This window comes from Phyllobates terribilis, unplaced genomic scaffold (genome assembly GCF_046119375.1).
Source record: "Phyllobates terribilis strain yellow unplaced genomic scaffold, ASM4611937v1 Scaffold_11__3_contigs__length_659146591, whole genome shotgun sequence".
In the NCBI taxonomy this organism is placed as follows: domain Eukaryota; kingdom Metazoa; phylum Chordata; class Amphibia; order Anura; family Dendrobatidae; genus Phyllobates; species Phyllobates terribilis.
Genome location: NW_027362771.1, coordinates 453,295,244 through 453,321,031, shown reverse-complemented (window position 1 = coordinate 453,321,031; position 25,788 = coordinate 453,295,244). Strand labels below are relative to the sequence as shown.

Below are 25,788 nucleotides of genomic sequence, written 5' to 3'. Positions count from 1 at the left end.
CAGGGACGTGGGCTACGTATACCCGCCTCTAGCAAGGTAGCCAGAAGAGTACAGTCAGTTTGGGAGGCCTACAACTCCGCCTGGCCAGGGGAGATCCCATCTACTCAAGGACTGACCAGGCCCCGATCGCTAGCCAGTACTCCGGGAGGGTCTATCTTTATCACCAGTAAAGACCCTGAACTACACCGCATCGTCTCTGAGTGATTCCTGCTACCCCCATCATCCACGTCGGCTGCCCTGAGGCCATACCCCTCCCGTTGGGGGTGATACTATCACGCTGCACAATCCTACCACCGGCCTCAGCGGTTTGTCCTGCAGCGGCAGCTCCTTCGCTGCATTCAACGGGTGGCGTAGTCGTCCAACATCTACCGCTAATACAACGCCACTTAGTCTGACTCCCTGGGCACGGACCGGGTCACCGCCACGAGACTACAACCCTCAACAGATCCGGCTCCGGGTAAGCTCCTGCATGCGCAACGCTGTGCGACACAGGCCCAGGGGTGCGTCACAGTCATCCGAGTTTACTCACAGTTATTTAGGTTCTTCAGGTGGCACTGTACAGGTGTCAGCCTCCCACGTACCGCTGTGTTTACCAAGCATGAGGTTCTGCACTCCCTCAAGTATCTCAAGAGCACTTAACGGGACCCCTCTCTTTATGTTGCTTTCTTAGCCGACTTCCTGCACTGGGTATCTCCCTCCTGCCCTGCGCCTCGCCACACAAAGTCCCGATCGGGTACCTTGAGATCCCTCTGGGCAACTTGAAGTTCCCGGACCTGGCTTGGTGCCCTTTTCAGCGGCTTAGGTGCGGATGTGGCAACTGCACCTTGGAAGTGCAGAAGCCTCAGGTTTTCTAGCCGAGACCGGAAGTAACTCGGCCAGTCCAGGGACCGGTTCCCTTCTTGCGGCCTGATCCTTCTGACGCCTGGCAGATTCGGGCATACAGGTGCCGTCCTGCACTCACCATACACCCTGGGATCCCTTCAATTCCTGGAGCCTTCCTCCCTTGCTCCCACTCCTCTCTCAGCCTTGGTGATGACAGGCCGAGCCTGCCCCCCCCGAGCAGAGCTCCTGCAGAGCCTCTGCCCTTCACGCTTCTCCTCCTATGACTGAACACGGTTTCTAAGATGGTTCCCTCTTTTATACCTTCCTCTTCAAGTGCTCCCCTGGTCTGCGTCCTCCACCCACACCCACTACTTGGTTCCCCCTCACTCTGGTTCCCCCCACTCAAGCCAAGGACGGGGCAGCAAAAGAAGTGCATAATGCCTTTCCAGCCGGCCTGGAGTAGTGTAGTGTTGAGTGCAGGTGTTGGGGTCCCGGGCCGTACTCCATCCTTACCTGAGAGAAGGAAATGCCACACCTCTGGGTGAGGTGCAGTACCTCTGTGGCGACTGAACCCTCAGGGGCACCACAGAAGAACATGACCGGTAGCACAGACCCCAACACCTTTGTGATGTCCCAGGACGGAGATTGTGAGCCCGGCCCTCTCCTGACCTCACAAATGGACGAAACCCACAGAGCCTGCAAACTTGTAGGAAGGTGGATTTGGGTGGTATTCACGAGCCCCTCTTGTGATCTGCCAACAGTTGGTTTCTTGTTTTCCTTTTCCCATTTAACTGTTTTTTGCAGTATTATCTTCGACAGTATTCACATAATATTCTTCAGGGTGTAATGGTGGAGTGAACTCATGGACACCCGAGGACCTGACCTACTAGACTACAGCAGCCCAATATTATACAGGCCCAGCTATCCTGACTGCCCATCGCTCAGCAGCTGGGCAGTGATGCTGCACCGAGCTCATGGCTGATGCTGAGCCCCGGGAGCCGCCACCACAGCAGCAGCAGCACCCTGCTCCTCTCCCCTCCTCGCTGCTCCTCTCCCCTACTCGCTGCTCCTCTCCCCTACTCGCTGCTCCTCTCCCCTCCTCGCTGCTCCTCTCTCCTCCTCGCTGCTCCTCTCTCCCCTCCGCTGCTCCTCTCCCCTCCTCGCTGCTCCTCTCCCCTACTCGCTGCTCCTCTCTCCTCTCTCGCTGCTCCTCTCTCCTCCCCCCCTCCGCTGCTCCTCTCTCCTCTCTCGCTGCTCCTCTCTCCTCCCCCCCTCCGCTGCTCCTCTCCCCCCCTCCGCTGCTCCTCTCCCCTCCTCGCTGCTCCTCTCTCCCCTCCGCTGCTCCTTTCCCCTCCTCGCTGCTCCTCTCCCCCCTCCGCTGCTCCTCTCTCCTCCTCGCTGCTCCTCTCTCCCCTCCGCTGCTCCTCTCCCCTCCTCTCTCCCCTCCGCTGCTCCTCTCTCCTCCTCGCTGCTCCTCTCTCCCCTCCGCTGCTCCTCTCTCCTCCTCGCTGCTCCTCTCCCCTCCTCGTTGCTCCTCTCCCCTCCTCGCTGCTCCTCTCCCCTCCTCGCTGCTCCTCTCTCCTCCTCGCTGCTCCTCTCTCCCCTCCTCGCTGCTCCTCTCCCCTCCTCGCTGCTCCTCTCCCCTCCTCGCTGCTCCTCTCCCCTCCTCTCTCCTCCTCGCTGCTCCTCTCTCCTCCTCGCTGCTCCTCTCTCCTCCTCGCTGCTCCTCTCCCCTCCTCGCTGCTCCTCTCCCCTCCTCGCTGCTCCTCTCTCCCCTCCGCTGCTCCTCTCTCCCCTCCGCTGCTCCTCTCCCCTCCTCGCTGCTCCTCTCTCCTCCTCGCTGCTCCTCTCCCCTCCTCGCTGCTCCTCTCTCCTCCTCGCTGCTCCTCTCTCCCCTCCGCTGCTCCTCTCTCCTCCTCGCTGCTCCTCTCCCCTCCTCGCTGCTCCTCTCTCCTCCTCGCTGCTCCTCTCTCCTCCTCTCCCCTCCTCGCTGCTCCTCTCCCTTCCTCGCTGCTCCTCTCTCCTCCTCGCTGCTCCTCTCTCCCCTCCGCTGCTCCTCTCCCCTCCTCGCTGCTCCTCTCTCCTCCTCGCTGCTCCTCTCTCCTCCTCGCTGCTCCTCTCTCCCCTCCGCTGCTCCTCTCCCCTCCTCGCTGCTCCTCTCTCCCCTCCGCTGCTCCTCTCTCCTCCTCGCTGCTCCTCTCCCCTCCTCGCTGCTCCTCTCCCCTCCTCGCTGCTCCTCTCCCCTCCTCGCTGCTCCTCTCTCCTCCTCGCTGCTCCTCGCTGCTCCTCTCTCCGCCTCGCTGCTCCTCTCTCCTCCTCGCTGCTCCTCTCTCCCCTCCTCGCTGCTCCTCTCCCCTCCTCGCTGCTCCTCTCTCCTCCTCGCTGCTCCTCTCTCTCCTCCTCGCTGCTCCTCTCTCTCCTCCTCGCTGCTCCTCTCTCCTCCTCGCTGCTCCCCTCCCCTCCTCGCTGCTCCTCTCTCCTCCTCGCTGCTCCTCTCTGCTCCTCTCTCCTCCTCGCTGCTCCTCTCTCCTCCTCGCTGCTCCTCTCCCCTCCTCGCTGCTCCTCTCTTGCTCTCACTCATGTTCTATCATCCATCGACAACTTTTTAATTAAACCGACAAATATTACACACTCTGCCAAAACTTCCTGAGAAGTTAATCTGCTGCCGACATGACTGACAGGGCGGGCGGCCAATCACCGCGCGGAGAACGACAGGGACAGTGATGCTTGTAGTAGCCGCACATGCGCAGTGGGGGCGCTGTGCTGTCCGGGACAGCGGTGGGAGCGGAAAGTGATACAGTGTGGCAAGTGGTGCAGTGTCTATTGTGTGCTGCCTCTCCGCGGATACCGGAGCTCCGACCGGCCGCCAGTGAGCGGGGACCGTGCACCATGTGTCGCCGTGAGCTGTGAGGAGCCCTCCCGGGAATGCCAGGCTCCCTGGTCACACTTGTTGCTGGATAAGCAGGAGGTAAGCGGCGGTGGGGGATGGTGGTCTGTAGTGTCTGTGCTCATGGTGGAGGCGGTCAGCGGCTCACCGTATATATGGGGGGCTCACCCTGTACATGGGGTGGGGGGGGGTCCCCTGGCCAGCCTGCCAGTAATAATGCCAGCTGTTGTGCAGGCTGCCACCCTCGTGCCTGCCAGGCACACATAGGGCAACTTTAATGAAAACCTCAATACTTTTTTATTTTAAGAGAATTGCATAAATGACAATTCCACAGTGTATTCCTCTCTGATTACTTGTGATTATTGTTATATTCCTCTGTGTCACTCCTCCGTGTCACCCGTCATAGTTATATTCCTCTGTGTCACTGATGTGGTCACTTGTATATTCCTGCGTGTCACCCGTCAGACTCCTCCGTGTCACTCGTCATAGTTATATTCCTCTGTGTCACTGATGTGGTCACTTGTATATTCCTGCGTGTCACTCGTCAGACTCCTCCGTGTCACCCGTCATAGTTATATTCCTCTGTGTCACTGATGTGGTCACTTGTATATTCCTGCGTGTCACCCGTCAGACTCCTCCGTGTCACTCGTCATAGTTATATTCCTCTGTGTCACTGATGTGGTCACTTGTATATTCCTGCGTGTCACCCGTCAGACTCCTCCGTGTCACTCGTCATAGTTATATTCCTCTGTGTCACTGATGTGGTCACTTGTATATTCCTGCGTGTCACCCGTCAGACTCCTCCGTGTCACCCGTCATAGTTATATTCCTCTGTGTCACTGATGTGGTCACTTGTATATTCCTGCGTGTCACCCGTCAGACTCCTCCGTGTCACTCCTCCGTGTCACCCGTCATAGTTATATTCCTCTGTGTCACTGATGTGGTCACTTGTATATTCCTGCGTGTCACCCGTCAGACCCCTCCGTGTCACCCGTCATAGTTATATTCCTCTGTGTCACTGATGTGGTCACTTGTATGTTCCTGCGTGTCACTAATGTGATCCCGTTTGCCTGCAGCTCTGTACACAGACTTCAGCCTGCACTAATAATACAGATACTGCAGGTTATCAGGTAGAGGAAAACTCCAGAAACGTTTGGTTTCCCGTTGTGCTCATACTGTGATCTGTGGATATTTTCTTGCAGGATGTTCCTCCATAGACATCATATATTGTTCAGCCTCACTTGCCACATAGTAGTCATTCTTGAACCCTGACTATGACCAGAGAAATTCTGCACAAGCAGGATGCCTGGCACTGTACCAACTCGGCCCCCAAACCACAGCGCACTGGTCATGTGTTTCTCTGCCAGGTCTAGGCTGGGAGAGTGAGCGTAAAATGAGAGGAAATAGCATTCAGTCCCATATTGTTCTCAATCACAGCTGTCACTGGGATCACTTTGGCTCTTACTAATGTGCATGGCATACATGGCGTTGGCAGCCTGAGTGTTCAGTTTACTAAGAAGGAGGACATTTAGTGTGGGCATCACTTTTACTTACCCATCTTCATATGATCATTTTACCTGTTGAAAGTAGAGTGAACCCAGATCCAATCTCTTGATCAGTGTTTATTATTTTTATAAGCGGCGTCTAGGAAAGCCGGGTGCCATCCGATATTGGCATTATAATGGTATTGTCGCCCACTATCCTGGGATCTTGAATGTCTAGTTCCCAACTCTGACATTGCTGAAAAAGTTGACAGATTTGCATTCAGGATCCTGGAAAAGCTGGTTGTAAAGCTGTGTAGAGTTGTGCTGGAGTTAGTGAAGACTATGCTTGCATGTCTGCTCGTAACATACCTATCTTAAAAAAAATGGATCTAAATAGACGTTTTTGTACGCATCAGTTTAAAATGCCATCTTTAGTTTTGCATTAATTTTTTCCTTTATTCATCCAATGTTCTGAGCATGTGCAGTGCTGAAAAATGAATCTTCGCTATAAAGACGACCATCTATCTATATGATCTGTTTCTAGTTAACTTTAAAGGGGTTGTCCATTGCAAGTCAACCACTTCTTAAAGTAAATGTTTGCCCCCGATAAAATAAAAAAAAAAAGCCTATACTCCCCTCCTGTGCTGGCGCTGTTCCAGCATTGTCAACACTCGCGGTTTTGGGGCTGCCGTGCAGTTGTTGTGACACTTGACCCCGGTGCCCAATCAGCGCTGGCGTCACTGTCCCCTCCTTTAGACAAATCAAACATGAAGAGAAAGTCCGGGCTGCAGCCGATCTGACTTCCTCTTTATGTTCAATTTTGTAGGAAGGCGGAGGACAGTGACGCCAGCGCTGATTGGGCACCACGTGTCATTTCACCACACCAGAGCGCTGGGACTGTGAGCGCCAGCACGGGAAGAGAGTATAGGTTTTTATTTTATCGGGGGCAAACCTTTAGTTCAAGAAGGGGTTGTCCTAGTAGTGGACAACTGCTTTAATGTAAATTTTTTTTTTAAATGTTATTGAACTGAAAAAAAACCCTATTTTTTTCTCCGTCTTGAAAAAAGATGGCAGAACGGATGCAAACTGATGATATTTTCATAAAATGTGTCCTGTACCTGAACAATTAGTTTCACTAAACGAGCCGTGAAAATGGAAATAAAAACATCCATCTAAACAGAGGCTAAAACATGGCTTGATGGGATTTGTAGCAACTTTCTTCAGTGTTTCAGTGCAGTAGATTCTCACCCCTCTATTCCTCAGATCAGTTCCTTTAACAATCTTTGACCAAGATATTGTATTGTAATGTCGCTGAATGTGACCTGTTAGTTTTGCATCTTCTCACAGTTGTAAGATGTAGAAAATCCGCTCCGAGGACTTGGACTCGAGGCGAGCTACAGTTGGCTGTTACCATTGTCGTTGCTGTCGGAGGAGGAGGCTGTCACTACGCAGGATGTGCTTTCTTGCTTTTCATGCTCTAGTTTTCTGTGTTTTCATTTCCGAGTCATTGAAGTAACAGCGTCCATTGTGTTTGTCCCTACTAGGGGCAGACAATTCCACATTTGTACGCTTCTGTATTCCAGGTTTGGGCACTAATAAAGTAGCACTCTGCTACGCTAAGTATGTGAACATGAAATCTGAATAGCAGCTCAAGAAAATAGAAATAAATGAGAAATCTTAGCTCATAAATTGACCAACTCATGTGTATCTGGTAGCCACGATAAGGCGTTTCTCAATACCAGGAGCCTACCAATGTGAATCCTCTCTAAGAGACAAAAGTCTGCATGTGTATTGGAAAGCAAGATCCTGCTGCAATTAAAACCGCATGTGGCTTAGAGGCGGAGTGCTCAGACAGAAAACCTATATATAACATATTTTCTGTTTATAGGTTTGGGCACTAGTGATGGAAGGCTCGTTTACTAGTATTATACAGCAGTATATGGATTTTCTCCAAGATGGTGCATGTAGATTGGCATATCGGACATATATTGATCTTGGTTTAGCTCACCACCACTTCCCCATATTTAACCAGTTTCATAAATCAGAGTATTCTTCCCTGTAGTCTTAATTCCCTGAGGTAAGTGAATGGAGAACTAGTGGAAACAAATGCTACAGGGCCCATTCGTCAAGTAAGAGTAAGATGTGCCAGGTTCATTAAGAGCTGATCTCTCAAGGATTTTGGTGCATCTTTCAGTTGCTGTGTGCAAGCATAGGAAATATTAATGCCAACTTTTTGCTCAGACGCGGGATTTAGCCGCGGCGACTGCATGTCACAGGGCACTGTGACGTGCAGGGGAGTTGGGAAACATTATAATTCACAAAGGAGGCGAGATTTCCTACGGGCCCCCGGGACGGGAACACATCAGAAACTTGTAGGAATAAAAAGACATTTCACAGCAACAAGACCTCTAATATGAGGCATACAGATAGGTATAGATTTACATCTCTATCACCTGTATGCTCATATTAGAGGTCAGATAAGTGCCAGGGGGTGACAGATTCCCTTTAACATTTTTCACAACTACATGTTATGCTAAACTTTTGCACCTTTTCAGAGTGTTTTATTCCAGATTTCTGACCCAAACTGATGAATGGGTCCCAATAGAGAAGTTTCAACATATTGCAGCTATATTTTTCCGTCTGTATTAGGATTCTTGGTTGATGGACTGAAGTCACCTTAACGAATATTGTCTTCTATGCCGGACATTTACAGCCTTAATGCGGAGAAGAACTTGTGGCCGTAACATGGTCATAGAAACCTGATAGGGTTTATACTCCACATTAAAAGTTATTGCCTATTTGAGGCCTGGACTCAGATTGGAGTGGTGGTCACACGCGCTGTCACTGCTTCTTTCAGACTAGGCATTTCTGGGTGTCTTAGCTGTTGGACCACCACCGACCCACAAGTTATCACCAATCCATTGTAAATGACATTACATGTTTCTATAGTATCTCACTTTATAAGTATCCTAGCGTTTTCATGTAAGCAGCATGTTTGCATACCGATCGTCACCGTCAATTTCTTGATATCCCACGTCTCCTATGTAGAGTTAATCCAGTTTAGAGTTGTCCCATCAGTCACTTTTGTTTGGGGCTCTGTTTTTAGATCTCGTGGTCAGAATGCACTTAGCATTGGTCATGAAACCAATGACCTTTAAACTGTAGAGAATAATTAATCTACCCTGCACTGGTTAAGCTTTCCCAGGGTCTCTGTAGTGAAGCTGGATTGTTAAAGATCAGTCTTGTTGACTTTTGGCAGTTTCTCAACTTTTCCCTCCCAGTCCGCCTTGTTCTTTCCCCTGCCACTGAAATAGTTAAACCTGTAAAGGCTGGGCTTTGTAACACCCACGATTTCATAATGACTCCACGCACCTTTTGAATTATGTGAGTTTGATCCTCCATATTAAATGGGATAATCGCAATATAATAATAGTCACAGTGTTCTGCAATGTCACTAATAACCAGGCCGGTGAGGTCAGCGACGGCAGCGCCTCTGCATGGCTGCCATGTGTTCAGCATGGGAGCATATAATGACTATAGGTTGAGGTCCTGACGCTGCGTCTTACACTTCCAGCGAAATAGAAGGGGGTTGTAGAAATCTCGTGCCCACCACGTTCTCTCTTTTTTTTCGTGCTACGTAAACTGACCTGCGGTGCTTGTTGGAATTCCACAGCATGTCAATTTCTCTTGTGGGTACGCTGAGTTTTTTATGAAGATTTTACCCATAGAAGTGCAAAAAATCCATAAGTAAAAAATGCATGTGTGGTTTTTATTAATTTTCTGCTGCAGAAAAGCAATAAAAACACATGCAATCCACACATGACTATATCAAAGTTTTATGAAAGCCAGATTCAAGGAAGTATCAAAAACAAAGCAGCTTAATGTAAAACATGACCCATCAAAAATGTAAAAAAAGCACTAGGAAATGCAATAAAAAATCCCAAGTAACCTAATTTACCTAATAGTTGCAGAAATGCTACAGAAAATCGGCAACATCAAAAACTCATCGTGTGAACGTAACCTTAGGTCTGTTTAAATGGGCTTAATATACAGCTGAAGTATCTACCGGTATATTCTATCTGTGTTGCCAGCTTTCACTGCGTTTCAGTGTTCATGAAAGATATACATCAGGAGAATTTCCTGGCTTTTAACTTTTGATAGAATCCACTTTATCAGCGGCATCCGGCACTTATAGGGAACCATGCAAAAAGAAGACACTCTAAACTGTGCAGTATACCTCTTGTATTGTTACTGGCTCCTTCTGTATGGTGTAGGGCAGCACACCGCACTGCTGTACACAGCCGCGATAATGGTATACCTGCAACTCTTGTTGTGCACTATTAAAGATGAATGGGGGGCCTATGGGAATACTTAATTTATTATATAGCTAAGTAGATACACTATGTCCACCAAAAGTATGAAATTTTTAAAGAAACACTTGGCTTGGCGCCCCTGTCAGCAGGATTGTGCTCAGTAAACTGCATACACAGTCAGGTGGGCGACATTACACTGATTAATATGAAACCTTGGTTGATGAAATCCGTCCTGTGGTTCTTGTGTAATCTTTACTTTCAGTTTGGAGATAATGATATGCTCGTGCTTTGGGGCAGCCTGTGGGGGGGCGCTCTATCTGGTGCTCTGATTACATATTCTTCTGTATGCTCTTATGACAGCTCACTGTGCCTTCACTGACCTGCCTCCTATTTTACCTAGCCCTGCACTACTAGATGCATTATGTAAAATAGGAGGCAGGTTAGTGAAGGATCAGTGAGCTGTCATAAGAACATACAGATGAATATGTAAGCAGAGCACCAGATAGAGCGCCCCCCCGGAGCACGGGCATATCATTATCTCCAAACTGAAAGTAAAGATTACACAAGAACCACAGGACGGATTTCATCAACCAAGGTTTCATATTAATCAGTGTAATGTCACCCACCTGACAGTGTATGTAGTTTACTGAGCACAATCCTGCTGACAGGTGCGCCAAGCCAAGTGTTTCTTTAAAAATGTCATACTTTTGGTGGACATAGTGTATCTACTTAGCTATGTCAGGTTTCCAAAAAAAAGTTGGAAAAATCTCGGCTTTTTTTTTAGCAAATAGTTCTTACAGTGGTTGGAAGCTTGATAAATAAACTATTCTTTTCATTGATAAATGGCCATTGTGAGATAAGGATTTCTAAAATCCTGTTTAATACAACAGCACGCGTGTCTGCTGTGATAACTTGCCAAAATGCCACAAAAGAATTACATTTGTTTTTCTTTTTAAGCAATGTGAAATAACGAGTCCATGAATCAGCGTGCATACATGTAATTTCCTTACACACTACCATTAGTGAACATTAATGGCGATATTTCAAAATAAAACACCGTACACTAATGCCGATCTGGATGAGCCGGGATACTGCTGGTGGACGCCTACATCAGTCTCGCCGGCATAATTAACAAGCAAATTTGTGGTTATATATAGCATGAGGTGTGTGGTCATCTTAGGTGTGGCCACCTAGATCTGCTCCTGGTGATGAATTACTAGGACTTGTGTGAAAAGTACCTCGTAGTCCTCATTTTCACCATGACCTTATTTATTTTCCATACTGAGCTTTCGGGTTAACGGCACTTAGAAAAGATGTCCTGGGACTGCGAAGAGAACTAAAGTTTAGTAGAAGTCACATTGCAGGAGCAGGGGGGTGCTCCTGCTGAGCTGCTTTCACTGCTTGGTAAATGAAGCATGACTGGCACATTGCTGAGGATTGAGAATGAGCGTACCCATAGTACAAATGAGCATTTATTGTAAATGCCCAATAGATGCTGACATGTTGTGTCTGTACTTCTGCCTTTTTTTATAGGGGCTCTGACAGCACAGAATGACCATACAAACCAAGTACGGTGCACCCTTAGCGTGGCCAAACATTTAAGTGCACCTTCCTGCCTACTTGTATTCCATCTATCTCTGCCCTTCCCTGGCTCTATAAAGCCAGAGCTGTCAATCAAGAAAGAGGGGGTGGAGATAGAGGGAACAAAGCAGGTGGGAGGGTGTAGTTAAATGTTTGGCCACGCCAAGGGTGCACCGAGGGCTTGGTTTGTACATTCTTTCTGTTCATATAGACTCCCTTTAACTATATAAAGAAGTGCTTATGTTTAACTGAGAAAATCGACTACATGTAGTGGTGGTGTAATGCGGTACAATGCAGATTTAGGAAAAACATTCGGCAAATGCAAAGGGTGAATACCATCTGATATCGTACACATTAAAGCATGCCTCTAATTTCTCGAATTTTGTTAGATTGTATGAATCCTGTTTTGCAAAGAGCATGGCTTGATTAATTACAGGAACCAAGTAGATATCCAATGTGCCTAGTGACTTGCTTGTTGGCTACTAAAATAATCCTACTGGCTCCTAGAATGGTGCAAGTGTTTTCTAATGTTGCGGTGATTTCGCCATTTTCCTTCTGGACACCGTTCGGGTGAATCCCCGTGCTTCAGCTTTCGTTGCAAAAATGTCTGCAACTGAATATTGGTTCTATTGATCTGAACTGGGCTGTTTCAGAAGAAGACAGGTACAGAACTCTCTAGCGAAATCTGCAATGTGGGAATTCACCCTTAATGCCATTATTGGTACAAAGAGTCTGAGGATGGGGACATTAGAGCCATCTATTGGAAGTGGCAATCTGAAAAGTAATTATCAACCCTTTTAAAGGGTCTTGCCATATGACTTTTTAGATTGCTGCCACCAATAAGGGGCATTGATGTTCCTGCCCTCATCTCTGTAGAGGCTGGCTGCACATTTTAATTCCCGGGGAAGCATTGCCTGACCATAAGTCTCCTTATTAGGCTTGGCACTCTCCACAAGGAGAAACCTTACCCTTTAGACCCCCTGGTGCTAGGAGGATATACCCATTTTAAAGTCCTTCAGAAACTGTGTAAATACAGTAGGTATCATTGCCATTTCTTATAGTTTAAGTGTAAACCACCATATATCATTGTTAAGGGATCACAGTTTGACATCTCACATTTATATCTATATTACCATAGTATTTTTCGGGTTATTTACATGTGTATGTGGTAAGAGTCCGCTTCCCTTATTCTAGTGGCTGGAAGTTTTAACATTCTTTATGTATGTTCAGTTAGCTCCCCCATCATAACATCGCCTGCCTTATTTTTTAGTGACTATTCACATTATGATCTGCAAATCTAGACTTTACCCCTGGTTTTCGCTTGCAGTCAAATGTCAGAAGTTTTGGTCCAGATGCGGAGACCCCTACTGATTGCTAAAAAAAAATAGGGAAAAGCGACACTCTCCATCTATTAACCAAAATGTTTAACATGATGGTTCATTTATCAAAAAACTTTCTTAATTCATAGTGCAAACTTAGACTAGGCAGTCTTATTTATCATAGTGGTTTCTGCTGCTTGATAAATCTGTCCAGTCCAGTGGTGCACAGCATTGTCTGGTCCTAGGGCCACATTGTGATATTCAACGATATCCAAGGGTTGCTAGGTGGTTGATGGCATATCTAAATATATGCCATAAATGTCTAAGTGGTGCGAGTTCCGCTACAAGGATCGCCACACATCTGGAAAATGGTGGGGTTCTTTTTTTTTTTTCACAAGTCAGTACTCAAAAGAGGAGACCCTGCTCAGATGTAACTCTCCATTGAAGACAATGAGGTGGTGTTGTATCTGCTACATTTCACAATTCCATTAAAATAGAATAGTAAGAGCTTCATGAATGGGCAATCACCACCTAACCCACATATGCCTGTCTGGAGTGCTATACAGGGGTCAAGGAATGATATTTTCTTGACCTATGGGGAACCCAGATCTGGTTATAAAGTACTCAATTTGTGATGCCCATTTGTGCTCCTGATCCGTGTCCTACGTCTTCTGCCCTCAGATCCGTGTCCTACGTCTTCTGCCCTCAGATCCGTGTCCTACGTCTTCTGCCCTCAGATCCGTGTCCTACGTCTTCTGCCCTCAGATCCGTGTCCTACGTCTTCTGCCCTCAGATCCGTGTCCTACGTCTTCTGCCCTCAGATCCGTGTCCTACGTCTTCTGCCCTCAGATCCGTGTCCTACGTCTTCTGCCCTCAGATCCGTGTCCTACGTCTTCTGCCCTCAGATCCGTGTCCTACGTCTTCTGCCCTCAGATCCGTGTCCTACGTCTTCTGCCCTCAGATCCGTGTCCTACGTCTTCTGCCCTCAGATCCGTGTCCTACGTCTTCTGCCCTCAGATCCGTGTCCTACGTCTTCTGCCCTCAGATCCGTGTCCTACGTCTTCTGCCCTCAGATCCGTGTCCTACGTCTTCTGCCCTCAGATCCGTGTCCTACGTCTTCTGCCCTCAGATCCGTGTCCTACGTCTTCTGCCCTCAGATCCGTGTCCTACGTCTTCTGCCCTCAGATCCGTGTCCTACGTCTTCTGCCCTCAGATCCGTGTCCTACGTCTTCTGCCCTCAGATCCGTGTCCTACGTCTTCTGCCCTCAGATCCGTGTCCTACGTCTTCTGCCCTCAGATCCGTGTCCTACGTCTTCTGCCCTCAGATCCGTGTCCTACGTCTTCTGCCCTCAGATCCGTGTCCTACGTCTTCTGCCCTCAGATCCGTGTCCTACGTCTTCTGCCCTCAGATCCGTGTCCTACGTCTTCTGCCCTCAGATCCGTGTCCTACGTCTTCTGCCCTCAGATCCGTGTCCTACGTCTTCTGCCCTCAGATCCGTGTCCTACGTCTTCTGCCCTCAGATCCGTGTCCTACGTCTTCTGCCCTCAGATCCGTGTCCTACGTCTTCTGCCCTCAGATCCGTGTCCTACGTCTTCTGCCCTCAGATCCGTGTCCTACGTCTTCTGCCCTCAGACATGGGAACTACAGTATACAGAAGGTTTGGTTAAGGAGTTTGAAGGCTTATTGTGTCATGCATACAGAAGGTTGTACATGATGATAAACATTGTAGCAGACCATGTTAATATGGGTCAAGTCACTTCATCTGTTCATGGAGTAGGAAAGGCCAGCAATATGGGAAATACTATGTTGTAGAAAAATGTATGAGAAAGCGGCTGACACCAACATGAATGGAATCTACAAATGAGACACTATATAAGCCTAGAAAGAATACTGAAAATGGTAGTTATACCTTCCTGAAGGTTATTCCCCTGACTTTTTTGGTGGCACTGGAAGGATCAGACACAATTCAAAATCTGGATTCCTGCTTTAATTGTTCCATTTTTTAAATTATTATTTAGATCATAGATTGAAAGATATTGCAATGAGAGAGCATGAAGGAAGGCCACATCCATAGTTGTAGCCTCCTCCACAGTAGTAATTTTGGTCTGTAGAGTTGAAATTTTGGATTATTGATGGAGGTTTGCTGAACGTGATGAGATCTACTGTAATAAAGACAGATTAAGGTAGTCCTTAGAGGGAAACAATGTTATCAGTTTTGGAAAAGGCAGTCCTCTCCTGAACAATGGGCAATGAGTTTGAGAACTAGGGGATGAAAAGTTCAGGGGACTATGGGGATAGGTTTAGCTGGGAGTGAGCACTTCAGGTGTTACACTCGCAGAAAATATAATATATATTTTTTAAACTGTCATTGTATTATTTAAAAGTTGTTTTTTTTTTTATATACAGTTCAAATAGCTGGTGATCTCGAGGCCCACCCCGGCATATTTGTATATTTGAAAGCTTTTTTTTTTTTTTTTTTTATTTTGTATATAAGATAGTGTGACGGCTTCCAAGCTACCTGAAGAATGCACAGATCACTTCTTTTTGCAGCTTCACAGCTTTGGAAGCATGAAGCAGGTCAAAGAAGTGACAAAAGACGGAATATATGCCCAGCAAGTTGTTTTGACATTGCTGTGCAAGTGTTTATTTTTTCAGACAGGTTTCGGGAAGGGTCAGGCTGAAAAAAATGTAGTGTGTCCATACCTCAAGTCTGAAGGAAGAGCGAAGTCATGGAGCTGATTTAAAAACCTTGGCTGCATCTCAGTAGATATGAGATACTGGACCGGCCACTACATGAGACTGGGCCTTCTCCAGTGAGTGATGCTTGGCAGATGTTGACTGTTCTTAGACCACTGGATCTGAAAAGGTAAAATGCCCTGTTAGAAGTGGGAGCCGGATACATACCCCGGAGCGCACTTCTAAATTCTTCACTGCAGACCATCAGTGGTGTGTACACCCTTCCAGAGGTATGTCACAACTGGTAGGTGCTCTTAAGAGGACCTCTTTGAGCACTTACGTTTCTTCAGTTTTTGCCCATTTTAGAGCAGTTATGAGCACCTCTCACTGGCTTTTATCAATTATTAATAATAATAATCTTTTTTATTTATATAGCGCCAACATATTCCGCAGCTCTTTACAATTCAGACAATTTACAGACATTATCGGCACTGTCCCCATTAGGGCTCACAATCTACATTCCCTATCACTTTGGAGTGTGAGAGGAAACCAGAGAACCTGGAGGAAACCCACACAAACACGGGGAGAACATACAAACTCCTTGCAGATGTTGTCCTTGGTAGGATTTAAACTCAGGACCCCAGCGCTGCAAGGCTACAGTGCTAACCACTGAGCCACTGTGCTGCCCTGATTAAACTGACTACCTTCTCCAATTGGCGCTGCTCTGCTGATCCTGTAACTTTTTATATCTGTTCTCCTCCATTCCAAAGTTATTCCCTCCCCGGTAATAATGGTGCAGATTTTCCCTTCATCCAACTGGGCGTGTACCACAGAACTTCTCTGTGGGTGTTTCCTTTTTAATTTTTAATGCTGACAATCAGAACACAGCTTCACCCACAGAGTTCAGTATACGCCCAGTTGGTTGAAGGGAAAATTTGTATTTTTATTACCGTGGTGGGGAGAGGAATTACTTTGGAACGGAGGGGCACAGAAGAAATAGAAAACCTATTCCAGAACCAGTAGAGCAGCACCAATAGGAGGAATTACATTTAAAATCTAGTGAAAGGTCTTCTATAATCATAAAGCTGGACCTGTAAGCAAAGCTCAAGCATAGATTCTGTACCTTTTACATAGTGAGCCATAGCACTGATTTTTGTAGAAATGTGTCAATGCATCTGCATGGCTGATCGTACCTGAGCTTGTAAATTTAGATTGTGTTCCAAAATTGGGAGACCTTCTGGCGGGTACTCTTGCCCTGTACGTTACACCCAGAGTTTGTACATGACTTTACATATACATTAGGTACATAGGTCCATTGCAATCTTTAGTTTGAGACTTGTGGCATCAGCAGCAGTATTGTAATCTGGAGATATTGTGGCCCAGAAGCGAGGATACTGTGTGAAAATGTACTGCAGAAATGGTACTGTGCTGCGGCACGTGGGCTCCCGGCTGGCGCTGGGCACAGTTTGAAGCCTGCTGACTGTTTGTGATATAGCACTATAATTTTATATTTTTTGGGATGTTGTTTTGCTATTTTTTTAATTTTTTTAATCTCTTCCTAAACTCACTTGGCCATATCCTGTGAGGGCGGTTGTGGTGAGCTATTCCTGGAGCTTTCCTTTTAAAAAGGCTAATCTTGTGCCGGATAATCACCTGTTCTTACTTTGAGATCAGCTGTTCATGAAGAGAGCTGGCAAGCGTGAGCATGAACGATGAGAAAGAAGGCTCCGCCGGGTTACCTATATCTGTCATGTCTCTTGTGACGCAGGAGAGCCAATATATTAAGAACTGAGCCAGACCTTCTTATATATATATATATAAAGCGCAGCAGCACTCCATTATGGCCAAGATACATAAAGACCATAAAACCATTTAATTTAAACTGTGTTATTACTCAATAAGCTTTACTTACAAAAAATGGAGGTTCTTAGCGCATAAATTGGCCAATTCTTGTGTGCCCATCAACCGCTGCAAGGTGACCTCCCATCTGATGGGAACTATTCTGCCTACATGCCTCTCTTGGGCTACAAGCCTATAACTCTGGACAGAACATGTCACTTCTGGGCTGAAACACCTACAATTTAAATGGGCTGGTAGAATAGAATATACATCACCTACAGTACAGACCAAAAGTTTGGACACACCTTCTCATTTATAGATTTTTCTGTATTTTCATGACTATGAAAATTGTACATTCACACTGAAGGCATCAAGACTATGAATTAACACATGTGGAATTATATACTTAACAAAAAAGTGTGAAACAACTGAAAATATGTCTTATATTCTAGGTTCCTTTTGCTATAATGACTGCTTTGCACACTCTTGGCATTCTCTTGATGAGCTTCAAGAGGTAGTCACCGGAAATGGTCTTCCAACAATCTTGAAGGAGTTCCCAGAGATGCTTAGCACTTGTTGGCCCTTTTGCCTTCACTCTGCGGTCCAGCTCACCCCAAACCATCTCGATTGGGTTCAGGTCTGGTGACTGGAGGCCAGGTCATCTGGCGTAGCACCCCATCACTATCCTTCTTGGTCAAATAGCCCTTACACAGCCTGGAGGTGTGTTTGGGGTCATTGTCCTGTTGAAAAATAAATGATGGTCCAAATAAACGCAAACAGGATGAAATAGCATGCCGCTGCAAGATGCTGTGGTAGCCATGCTGGTTCAGTATGCCTTCAATTTTGAATAAATCCCCAATGGTGTCACCAGCAAAGCACCCCCCACACCATCACACCTCCTCCTCCATGCTTCACGGTGGGAACCAGGCATGTAGAGTCCATCCGTTCACCTTTTCTGCGTCGCACAAAGACACGGTGGTTGGAACCAAAGATCTCAAATTTGAACTCATCAGACCAAAGCACAGATTTCCACTGGTCTAATGTCCATTCCTTGTGTTCTTTAGCCCAAACAAGTCTCTCCTGCTTGTTGCCTGTCCTTAGCAGTGGTTTTCTAGCAGCTATTTTACCATGAAGGCCTGCTGCACAAAGTCTCCTCTTAACAGTTGTTGTAGAGATGTGTCTGCTGCTAGAACTCTGTGTGGCATTGACCTGGTCTCTAATCTGAGCTGATGTTAACCTGCGATTTCTGAGGCTGGTGACTCGAATAAACTTATCCTCAGAAGCAGGGGTGATTCTTGGTCTTCCTTTCCTGGGGCGGTCCTCATGTGAGCCAGTTTCTTTGTAGCGCTTGATGGCTTTTGCAACTGCACTTGGGGACACTTTCAAAGTTTGCCCAATTTTTCAGACTGACTGACCTTCATTACTTAAAGTAATGATGGCCACTCGTTTTTCTTTACTTAGCTGCTTTTTTCTTGCCTTAATACAAATTCTAACAGTCTATTCAGTAGGACTATCAGCTGTGTATCCACCAGGCTTCTGCACAACACAACTGATGGTCCCAACTCCATTTATAAGGCAAGAAATCCCACTTATTAAACCTGACAGGGCACACCTGTGAGGTGAAGACCATTTCCGGTGACTACCTCTTGAAGCTCATCAAGAGAATGCCAAGAGTGTGCAAAGCAGTCATCAAAGCAAAAGGTGGCTACTCTGAAGAACCTAGAATATAAGACATATTTTCAGTTGTTTCACACTTTTTTGTTAAGTATATAATTCCACATGTGTTAATTCATAGTTTTGATGCCTTCAGTGTGAATGTACAATTTTCATAGTCTTGAAAATAAAGAAAAATCTTTAAATGATAAGGTGTGTCCAAACTTTTGGTCTGTACTGTATATATATGGGGTGTTCATGAAGTTCTGTATACAAAATGCAACATAATTTGGGGAATTTATTTATCCCTGGTGTATGAAATCTACTAAAAATCCACTACAAATTACTTTTAAAATATCTAATAGCCACCTTTTTAAGGAGTTTTGGGATGAAAATAGGATAACTTTTTTTTCTTTTCTCTAAAGGGGCTTCCTACTTGAAAGAAGTTTTATTGTAGCCGCTTATGGCTTTAACATTAGAGTGGGCACAAATTCACCTCCAATAGCGCCATTTCCATTGTGCACCTCTTTACATCACTGCAGGAACATAACCTGTCCACTACTTCTATTACTGATGAGGCAACAGCTAAGCGTACAATAGCTGGCAGCTTAGGATAAGACATGTCATAATCTGTATAACTTGTAGATGTCTGCCTCAACACTCTGAGACATTCCCTGCACAGCTCTTGACAGCGTGCTATATGGAACAAGTGCAGTGTTTCCAGACCCCCTCAATCAGCCGTTCAGTGGGGGAACCTGAACTACTACTTCAGGGCCTCTTGTTCTGATGAAGAAATAAACTTCAGGGCAGGGAGGTGTTCTGAAATAATAGAACTATAGGGAACGCTTTACGCTTTCCACTATGTATATGTAATTATATTATATTATTTCAGTGAAAGAATATTTTATCTATCCATCTAGGTAGATGTGTGTATGTGTATAAAATAATTCTCTTTCTCTGCTAGATTTGCACAAATGTATTGAAAAAAAAAAAGGGGGTGGTTGTGACCACCAAACCTGCAGCAACGACACGCACAAAGATTAGATAATATAATATGAACATTTACTAGCCTAACAACAAGTGCAAATAAACAGTCCAGAAAAATTGTAAAATCCAGCTTGAATATTACAGAAATAAAGATACAAAACCCTAATGTGAGCATATACCGTAAGTGTTTTTAATTGGAAGAGTGGAATAAACTCATGCCAAACTCATCTGTTTGATAACTTGCAGGAGATAAGGGCAGGCATGTTGTAATCCGTCATGCCCAATCTTTCTTTCCTGTGCTGTCAAAGGAAGATAAGGACACTCTTATTATCTTAGGCCTCAGTCACACGTCCGTGCTTAAACTCGTACGTGAGAAAATGGTACTGGTGTCATCCGTGTGTCCGTTTTTACCATCAGGCATCAGAGCTTTTCACAGATAAATAAATAATTTACAAAGATCCTCCTATACCTTGCAACATTAAATGTATGCACACGAATGTGCAATGTAGAGATGGAGGCCCTGATCCCAGCGATGTTTCACTTACTGGGCTGATTGCTGTAGTTTTGATAATCTCCTGCTGATACAATCAGTAGAGGACTAGTGCCTGCTGCCATGTACTCCTCTATTGTCCTGAGCTCTGTATAACCCCACCACAATTACTGATTGGCAGCTTTCTGCCTATGCACAGTGTACACAAAAAGCTGTTAATCATTTGTGTGGATGGGGTTATTATACAGCGCTCAGCATTCAGAAAAGTTGTAGATCTGCAGCAGGTAAAACAGTGATTTTATAAAAAATTCAGCAAGCAGCCGAGTAAATGGCACACCGCTGCAATCAGGGTCTCTGCTCCTACATCATGCACTCAGATAGGGTAGCAAAAAGCTGATGCCAGATTCCTTTTAATTAATTAAATGAATGAAGGGGCAGTGCGTATGCTTGACAACTGTCCCATCGTTCTGCCAATCTGTCAGGGTCTCAGCGAAACAGAGTAAGCAGTATTTAGTATTTTATTTGGTTTTGTCTTTTCTCTTTTTTTTCTTGTTCATCTATAGGGTTTCTCTCTGATCCAGGTGTTTTTAGCCCAGTTCATCATTTGCAACACTTTGGAATGTTGCAAAATTTTTGCGCAATTGTACCTCTAGTACCCTACAGAAGCACAACATTTGTCTAATTTTATTTTTGTGAGATTGAAGACTAACATTTGAAGTCTTAAAGGATCAGGCTATCTTTTCCTAAAGAAAGATGCAAAGAAAGGGGAAAAGACGAAAAAAAAAAAAAAAAAAAAGCATCTGATTTTGTGCGAAGCTCGTCATCCGTCCTGCACCAGTTTGAAGAATTTGGTGCAACGAATACTCAAGGACGAAAAAGAAAAGTCACCTAAAGAGACGCACAGATGATGGATTGGCGCGTTTGTTGCAGGAATTTCTAAGACGGGAAATCGGTTCTATGCACCTGAATGGGGTTATTTCCGATGACTGCGATAGTTTCCGAACTTTCTGGAACAAGATCCGTAGCAAATGTGCAACATATGAACCTATCCTAAAAGTATTTTACCTTTTAAAAAGCAATGCGAATAAAAAAACAAACAAAGTTTTGACAGGAAACCCGCAAAGTTTATGACCCAGTTCTGCGATACAGCAATGCGAGGCTTTCCTCCACTTTCTTCCTCTTCTACAGAAATGTATTAATAATTTGGGTGTAATCCAGGGCTAGAATTTGGCCTGGACATAATGTACACCTCAAGAATGCCTTTGCCATATTTTGTTTTATAACTTTAAACATTCAGGTCATGCTGCGTGTAAAGTTTATTTCTTTTAGGGTCTCCACAGTTCTGCTTTCATTCTTTCTGGAAAGTCCTGCATAACATCCATCCCGTCCATAAGTCTTGTGGACATCCGCATCTGCAGAACGTTTACAGTCGTGTCCTGGGCTCCTGTAAGAGCGTTGTGTGTGTATAGCAGTATCGCCCATTTGGCCGGCTGCCACATACATACACAGCAGGGCTCTTACCCATGGGAGCGCTGGATTTTATCTTCCTCCCTGTCACCCCTACATCAGCCATTATCACCACCGACAATCAGCTCAGGGGGGGGTGTAAAAGAAGGATAAAAAAAAAGAATATTCATTAACTTCTGCATTTTAGCCATAGGGTATGATAAATAGCAAAGGCACTAAGGGTGTGTTCAAACAGTATGACTTTTAATTTATCCCTTATTAAGGCAGTTTTTGCTTGGATTGTGTGGTGGGCTTCAGATTTAGGGGCCAGTCTACATGCAGGTTGACCCAAATGTGGATCACAAAATCCACTGAAAAATCCAAGGGTTAACGTTGGATTTCTGCAGTGGATCTACTGCAAATACATGTCATTTTTTCCACAGGAAAAATATTCTTGGTGAAAGCCAGAAGTGAATTCCAAAGGGAAAGGGAAATATAACGGAAGGACTTTTTGCTGGATTAATTTCTGACTTTTTTCTTAAAAAAAAATAAATAAATGAATAAATAAAACTGAAGACTGTTCTTCAAAAACCGTCTGCGTACGAAACTACTTTAAGGGTATGTGCACACGATCAGGAGCCTCTGCGTGTCTATGCAGCGTCAAACCCGCAGCGGCCAGATGTTACAGCATAGTGGATGGGATTTGTAGAAATCCCATGTCCAGTATGCGTCTCCGTGCTCCTGCGGATCACCCACGGACACACCACGCGTCTTTCCAGACCGCAGCATGTCAATTTCTCTTGTGGAGTCGCTAGATCAGTACAATGTATTGAATGCGGTGAATCCGCATGGTTTTCATATAACGCAGCGCTTTGGACACAGTATACTTTATGCTGCGTCCAAAGCGCTGCGTTATAAGTATACTGCGTCCAAAGCGCTACCTGTCCGGATCGTGTGCACATACCCTTACAGTGTGAAAACATGGGTTGTCATTTGCATCAGGTTAATTTATTAGCGGTGTAAAGGCCCCCATGCACATCCGCTGAACAAGCTGGTATGGAAGGGTTCAGGCGACACTTTGACATCTATGGGGGCGCTAACCAATTGATGATCAGGAAGAAACGATGTGATCGACAGTTTGAAATCAGACGTATCAGATTGTCATTGGGTTGAGCGAGTATGTTCTGTTCGAGTATGCTCGGGCCGAGCTTCGAGTATTTACAGCTGCTCGGTGATATGTTTGAATCACTCCCGTGTGCATGATTTGCAACTGTTTGACAGCTTTATTACATGTGAGGAATGTGTAAGAAATAGACATTCCTCACATGTAATAAAACTGTCAAACTGTTGCAAATCATGCACACGGGAGCGATTCAACCATATCACCGAGCAGCTATAAATACTCAAATTCAGCCCGAGCATACTCTGCAAAAGGGTTAACAGAACATACTCGCTCAACACTAGTCGTCATTATTCTCCTGGAGATGAGCTGCAGCTGATGTGTCAGTCACACAGGAGCGATCAGCCAAACGAATCACAAGATGGCGGATCGGGACTGGAGCGGCGACGAGAGGAGCAAGTGACGGGGGCTCTATAGCATAGGACTAGGGGCAGTGAGATTATATTAGTGACACAACTTCTGCCGCAAAATAAAAAATAAAACAAAAAACACTGGAGTGGTGCTTTAAGTTTTACCCCACTCATTTTCGTAGTCGCCTACCTTAGTACTAATGTATGGACATTAATATATGACCTTGGTGGTAAAAAGTACGGTAGTTTGCAATGTCGTTTCATCTTCTGCACATGTATTATTTATCCTATCCAAACCTTTAGTGGTTTCCTTAATGTAATGTTTTCAATTTTATGTAAAGGATTTTAATATTTATTATTCATAAATAAAGATTAAATCAATTTTGTAAATATATTTGTTGTCTAAATTGTTTTTTGCTATTATACTTTAAGAAGATTGCTAAATGCTCAAAAATGAAGCAAAAGGGGTGCACTTTTGTCAATACTTAGACTTGATATGATATAAATGAAATATCCCCCTGACAAAGGCTTGCGGTGAAACGCTTGTTGGGGCTTGTCATACCAGTAGCTGGAGACATTCATGGGTGAGCTTCTTCTGTGATCATTTTTACATATTAATATACATATTAATTATTCTATTTCTAGTACAATGATAGTTGGGAAATTAAACTTTCCTGCTTGGGTATAGATAACATGCCCTCGTCAATTACAGTTTACTTATTATTATATTATCTAGCAGCCATTGGCCCGATCTTGAGCCATGGCAACTTGATGGATGAATGATCTGTAGGAAATCGATCTTGTGCAAGCCCAGATAGGTCCACCAGGGTCTTCTCAGTCGTTATCTTGATTGTATCAAGCCATCGGATTGCTGCTCTTCCTCTTTGCCTTGTTCCTTCTATTCTTCCTACCATGATGTCCTTCTCCAGTGATTACTTTCTACTTTGTATGATGTTACCAAAGTAGGCAAGTCGTAGCGTGGTGATGCTTGCTTCGAGTGACATGTCTGTCTTGATTTGTTCAAAAATTGTAATTTCAGAACTGAAATGTGAATGCTTCCTGCATTCTTTACCTAACATTTGAGGATAATTGAGGTTGAGTGCTTGCTCTTCAGGTGAGGTTTTGTTAATCTCAGGCAAGAGCAGTTTTACAATGTATATCGCAGGAGGGCAATACTGAATAGTTATGCCATATGAACACTCATACACACCAAATAAAGTACAGCTTTTAGTCTCAATCAATGAAAAATTTGTCAACCATGATATAGTTATCCCAACAGTGGTGTCACATAACTTTATCAATGCCAAAAATTATGTTTGAATTGGTCTGCCGGTGTGATGCTAGGTGCACACTGCTTCTGTGCCCACTGTTGGGCACATACACTCGGGAGATATGCGCACGGCGGAAACCACAGTTAGGGTGGATACCTTTGTATCTGTCCACCATAGAGACCCAAAAAACAGAACATGCACTGTTAAATAGGTATTATTTTGTTGTGGCTTTCTGCAGACTGCTGTGCTTTCTTACACAGTAGAACAAACTGTCTGCAGATGTACAGTGCAGACCAAAAGTTTGGACATGCCTTTGAAAATTGTACATTCACACTGAAGGCATCAAAACTATGAATTAACACATATGGAATTATATACTTAACAAAAAAGTATGAAACAACTGAAAATATGTCTTATTATATTCTAGGTTCTTCAAAGTAGCCACCTTTTGCTTTGATGACTGCTTTGCACACTCTTGGCATTCTCTTGATGAGCTTCAAGAGGTAGTCACCGGAAATGGTCTTCCAACAATCTTGAAGGAGTTCCCAGAGATGCTTAGCACTTGTTGGCCCTTTTGCCTTCACTCTGCGGTCCAGCTCACCCCAAACCATCTTGATTGGGTTCAGGTCTGGTGACTGTGGAGGCCAGGTCATCTGGCGTAGCACCCCATCACTCTTCTTCTTGGTCAAATAGCCCTTACACAGCCTGGAGGTGTTTTTGGGGTCATTGTCCTGTTGAAAAATAAATGATGGTCCAACTAAATGCAAACCGGATGGAATAGCATGCCACTGCAAGATGCTGTGGTAGCCATGCTGGTTCAGTATGTCTTCAATTTTGAATAAATCCCCAACAGTGAACCAGCAAACACCCCCACACCATCACACCTCCTCCTCCATGCTTCATGGTGGGAACCAGGCATGTAGAGTCCATCCGTTCACCTTTTCTGCGTCGCACAAAGACACGGTGGTTGGAACCAAAGATCTCAAATTTGGACTCCTCAGACCAAAGCACAGATTTCCACTGGTCTAATGTCCATTCCTTGTGTTCTTTAGCCCAAACGAGTCTCTTCTGCTTGTTGCCTGTCCTTAGCAGTGGTTTCCTAGCAGCTATTTTACCATGAAGGCCTGCTGCACAAAGTCTCCTCTTAACATTTGTTGTAGAGATGTGTCTGCTGCTAGAACTCTGTGTGGCATTGACCTGGTCTCTAATCTGAGCTGCTGTTAACCTGCGATTTCTGAGGCTGGTGACTCAGATAAACTTATCCTCAGAAGCAGAGGTGACTCTTGGTCTTCCTTTCCTGGGGCGGTCCTCATGTGAGCCAGTTTCTTTGTAGCGCTTGATGGTTTTTGCAGCTGCACTTCGGGACACTTTCAAAGTTTGCCCAATTTTTCGGACTGACTGACCTTCATTTCTAAAAGTAATGATGGCCACTCATTTTTCTTTACTTAGCTGCTTTTTTCATGCCATAATACAAATTCTAACAGTCTAT

At 45.2% G+C, this 25,788-nt stretch overlaps 1 protein-coding gene across 4 annotated transcripts in view; it reads left to right on the top strand.

The window, feature by feature from the left end:
- The first annotated feature begins 3,430 nt into the window (after positions 1–3,430).
- The window catches only part of AKAP13 (A-kinase anchoring protein 13), a 269,973-nt gene continuing 247,615 nt past the window's right edge, over positions 3,431–25,788 (top strand). For 2 of the 4 annotated variants that reach the window (XM_073653288.1, XM_073653289.1), the window contains exon 1: positions 3,433–3,790. The gene's annotated coding sequence lies outside the window, so the exon portion shown is untranslated. Of the gene's footprint in view, positions 3,791–25,788 lie in introns of all 4 variants that reach the window. The other 2 variants (XM_073653290.1, XM_073653291.1) reach the window with 2 other exon arrangements.